We start from the raw sequence: 5,098 nt of genomic DNA, 5'->3' as shown, positions 1-5,098 counted from the left end.
AGACTATCAAACATATCTATGTTTTCACAACTGTTTTGTGTATCTGAACTTTTATTGTTGTTTGCTCTGGCACACACATCTTCAAGAAGTTCACTAACCCCATCAGCTGTATAACCTTGAGTTTCTTCCTCATCAACATCGTCGTCATAAGAGACAGTTTCATAATCTTCGCCATGGTGTATCCATAGGGTATAATTCCTGTGTGTGCCAAAATCTTGCAAGTGATCTTCAAACACCTGGATGGGCTCCAAATGACTATTTTTTCATCGGTCACACGGGCAACGAGTCCTTCCCATGCTATCTGTGTGATCGCGAACAATCTTGATAAATTCATTAAGACCTCTTTTATATGCAGGATGCAACCTAGATTTTCCTTACATCCAACTCTTGTCCATATTTGTAGCAGTTAAATTCCTAGAAAAACAAACTAATTAGACTCAGCACTCTAATAGAGGAAAAAATATTGGAAAATAAGAACGGTGTAAGCTGCCATCAAATTGGTTGTTATTGAATGATATGCATTGAAAAGCCATATAAGCTTAACACATGTTATAACAAGTTTTATTGAACCAGACCCATGAGAAAATAAGAAAAGAGAATAGATGGTTGCCAACAGCATTACCAGATTCTAATGGTTCAACTTCAAAAGTAAATGGTTCTCCTTCGCTATCTGATATCTCTATTTAGGGCACCGAACAATGTATAGTTTCATCCTACGACACATTGAGCAATCGTTATGCACCGAAATCACAAGTAAGGTATAATGAAACAAAATTTGAATAAAATTAGAAAAATAATCTAAACTCCCAGGCAGATTGTGCCTTAGCGCAGTACATATCCTTAGACACTGCAAAAAAATAGTCACATTGATATCCTTATCCACCTAATGTACAACATTTTCATATTTTAAGCATTTATACAAGTGCTAAATTCATACAATCAAGTCAGAATACGGGTCCGGCGAAAGCAAGGAATGTGATCCTCTAAAAAAACCTAAGCCCTTGAACAAGGTGTTTATTGTAAATACCTTCAAACGACAAGGTTTTATTTTGATTTGTCTCTAAAATACGACCCTGCCTGTCAGAAAGCAGAGCTTCAAGTCAATAATATACTTTCTTTGTTGAATCATGCACCTATATGACACTCTTCGGCAACATAAATCACACAATCCCGTAGCATCCACTAGCTAGTTTTAAACAAAATGATTGTAAAAATAGCATGGCGACCAAAGACACCATGCGTAATGTTTGTATGCCAAGATATATTGGATCAAAGAATACAAGCTGCAGCTGATGTGACTTCTCTAGGATTAAGAACCACACCAACACCGTTACAGGCCACCATTTCAACAATAATATAGATTTCACATCAGTGGCAGGAAGCACTAACATTAATAACATGGGCATGGTTAACACTAATCGAACTAATCGAAGAAGAAGTATAAATATTGAGGAAAACTTATGATCAATATCAGTACCCCTTTCAGTTTAATTGTGAGAGTATTATTACCCAAACTTCACACATCATGAATTACCTAGATTATATCATACCTAGTCCTTCTATAGGTTACAACATAAACCATGATGATTTCAGCTTTCAGGGTTGTATCCTGCACCAATAAGACACTCTTCGGCAACATAAATCACACAATCCTGCCGCACCCACTAGTTTCAAACAAACTGATTGTAAAATTAGCATTGCAACCACTAGTTTTCTGTCTACAGAAACACAAATAACCTTTACAATCATCCCAACTAAGACTAGCAGATCCTATTAACAGCAATTGTCTCAAGATTTGGTAGAAAATAAAATGATTCAGAAAATATGGTACAAGTGTATTTAAGAACATAGCATCTGCAACATTTCTTCAGGAAGTTGCACACGCGGAACAAACAAAAAGAGACAATATTTTCTAGCTATATATTTGCCTCAAACAGATTAGCCTGGAAACACTTACTCGAGCCAAACGTGATATTCTCCTTTTCCAACTTCGTCTTCAACTAATCTAGATTCACCTGAAACTAGGAAAAAAATATGGTTAGCCTACTCCATTTAAATTTACGTAACAATACAAGTACGACTTGAAGATAACAAACAGTAAGAGAGTTCACTTGGAAGCATAAATAGTTACAATCTCCAAAGAAAAAATATTTAGTCTCCGATCACCTTATCAAGGAAACAAAAAGATCAAAATGAAACAAAATGGAGGCATAATCTTATTAGAAGTCTAGATCATAATCGAATTATATTTTATTGTAGGATCGTGCGGTTTAACTTGTACTAATAGCCAATCAATACCAGTCATACCTAACGAAAATCTAAATGGATTAAGTTAGGACTAACAGCTTAGCAACAGAGTTAGCTGAAACGAAAGGCAATGACTAAAAAGGCTTTGAAAATACAAAATCTTTTCTGGAAGGTTTTCATTTCCAACTTGCAGATACTCTTTATCTCCCTCTTCCCTCTCAACTTATTTTCCCCTTTCCAGTTCTGTATTTGTTTACTAAGTACTTCTTAACATCTTCGTCCAATAAGACTTCTCCATAATTATTTGATTCAACATCCTACTGGTACTTAGAGACATTTTGTTGTTTAAAAAATGAAAAAGAGAAATCAGAGAAGGGAAACGAGAGGTATAAATGACATTTAGAATGCGTGCCTTATTCTTTGGTTCTCAACAATTTTCAGTGTATTAGCTGTTTATATATTCAAAATAATTAATAATGCAAATAACCTCTCATCTTAATAGAACTTAGCAAGGATCTGTGAAATTCTCACGCGCATTCCTTGCGGAAAAAACCACATAACATACACCACATGGCATATTCATAGGTACATGGATCATACAAGTCATACAGTTGACACACTTGAAAAAAGCGATTGAATGGACCGAGCAACTCTTTGTGAACCAAATTAAAACTGAACACAAGCATCATTTATGTGTTTCAAAGACTACCCTTATGAATGCTGTTATCGTATAATAGAACGTCATCAATATTACCTAAAAATGCCCTACACAGGTTATGAAACACTCAGACATACAAAATTAAGGGCAGAAAATAAACAAAAAATACCTGAAGCACACCAGTGGCATAAGTGATATAGTTGCGCATTCTCCCTTGAGTAGTTATGTTTATCTCATTCTCACTTAAATTAGGCAAAAAAGGATTCAGTTTTTGACGGTCAGCTGAAAATCACATTTGAGAGAGACGTAAAAATCACAAAATAGTACGATATAATTTTAATGAAGGATGATACATTAATGAATGAGTTAATGAGAATCCAAGGAACCATAATTGTATTTAAAAGAGATATAAGGACGTTGGCAGGTTTTATCTACAAAATCAAATGTCAATATAAGAGATAAACCACACTGGATAATACTTGGCAAACCCATTTTCCTGTTTTAGATTAAAGATAAGAATAAGCATGTGTTTTAGTGGTTGCTACTTGTGCAACTTGGAGAATCCAGTGATATAATAATTAGCAGGGAAGTCAAGCAACTGTATAATCTTAGGACCCGAAATTGTTTATACTAGCATGTATTAGTGGTTTCACATATCACTCATTTCATTAAAGAACCTCTTGTAGGTAAAAACTGCTCCCAAGATGAAACTATTGGCTATACTTATTACTGCTAAATAAAAATGTTTCCATTGTGTTTCAACTCCCAGTTCCATGTTTTAAAAATTCTCTGCTTAACACAAAGATTTGCAAAATAATAAAGATGGAAAACGCAAACATGAAGTGTGAAAAGGCCATTGCTGGAAAGAGGAGTCTAGAAACATATAAGGTGCAGTTCTCGCCTAAGTTTATCTCTTTCATACTTATAAACATGTTCTCAGTTTGAATTTGACAAACGTATTCACTATTTTCTCATCCAATGTCCCAGACCCAAAAGTATCCTCATTCATCATGAGAGTCCAAGATCAAAAAGTATTCTATCTTATCATGAGTTTTAGCAATTGAAAACTAAATTCCTTTGAGCAATTTCATCAATCAGTTAACATGCATGTTAAGTTTTCACAAAATCTCATTTATTTGGGAACTAGGGTTTGATTTCATAGTGGGTCGATGATTCAAACTAGTCTGTCTTTCCTTTCTAAAATCAAACACGCAGAGTATGAAATTAGTAAATAGATCAGAGTTACCGATACATCGAACAAAATCCAATTTACCTGTTGTAATTCCTCTTTAGATGGAGAAAGGGTTTCGATAAAAATCCAGTTGAATGAGTTCTCCACTTCTTCTGCTAGATTTGGGGAGGGTTGAGTTTGATGTGGGAAGAAGTCTTGGTCTTGGGAGAAGAAGAAGAAGGAAGAGAAAAAACAGGTTCACTTCAAAAACAAAGTTACGGTGACACGTGTTGAGAATATGAGATAGAGTCTTGAGGTGGGATATGTTTCCAACGATCTTGTGACATGATTTCTTTTCTTCCCCGGTTTTTGATTTCGCAGAAAATATTACCTCCAAAAAAATTTAAGTGTTTCGGTGTTTTGGCGGGAAATTTTCCCTCCATTCCTGTTAAGATGCACATAGGTCACTTTAATTCTTCTCGGTACAGGTAGATTGACGTGATCATCTACAAAAGAACGTGGTGCACCACGTGTGCCCATATACCATTCTGCTATTAACTGTTCCATTGTTTTTCATGTTAGGTTCTCTGCTATTAAGTAGTAGCTGAAGTGCTAATTGCAGACACGTGCAAAAAGTCTGTGGCAAAGAAAATGTTCATAAAAAATCACGATATTGAAAAATGTAAATGAATATTAAAAAATCACAATATTAAAAAATTACGATATTAATAAGAAAACGGATATCTAGCTTAGTTGGTCATCCCAGCTTCACAAATGTTTTATGTGCTGAGGAGGTCCTGGGTTCGAGTGGAGTTTGACATAATCAGCTCTCCTATCCTCTTTGGATTCCTTGGCTGGTTTCTCATGCGGCTCGCTGGTAGGCTAGCACGGCAACCTGCTCAACTAATGTAGTAGTACGTTGTTTGGAGCTTAGCTTGTTAGGCTTCCAACTAGTTTCTTGTAAGAATACTATTTTTCCAATATTAAAGAAATGAATTTTTTTCTTTTTTCTTCATTGGTTG

General features: G+C 35.2%; 1 long non-coding RNA gene across 1 annotated transcript; it reads right to left on the bottom strand.

Annotated features, from left to right (window-relative positions):
- Window positions 1-1,832: 1,832 nt before the first annotated feature.
- On the bottom strand, window positions 1,833-4,473 carry LOC113328819. The gene is made up of 3 exons (XR_003349570.1): window positions 4,179-4,473; window positions 3,075-3,187; window positions 1,833-2,015 (listed from the first exon to the last, which is right to left on the bottom strand). It is a non-coding gene; the product is annotated as an uncharacterized LOC113328819 (long non-coding RNA).
- Window positions 4,474-5,098: the final 625 nt, after the last annotated feature.

This window comes from Papaver somniferum, unplaced genomic scaffold, assembly GCF_003573695.1.
Source record: "Papaver somniferum cultivar HN1 unplaced genomic scaffold, ASM357369v1 unplaced-scaffold_114, whole genome shotgun sequence".
In the NCBI taxonomy this organism is placed as follows: Eukaryota; Viridiplantae; Streptophyta; class Magnoliopsida; order Ranunculales; family Papaveraceae; genus Papaver; species Papaver somniferum.
Note: the sequence above shows the minus strand (reverse complement) of the source record. Positions and strands in the feature narration are given on the sequence as shown.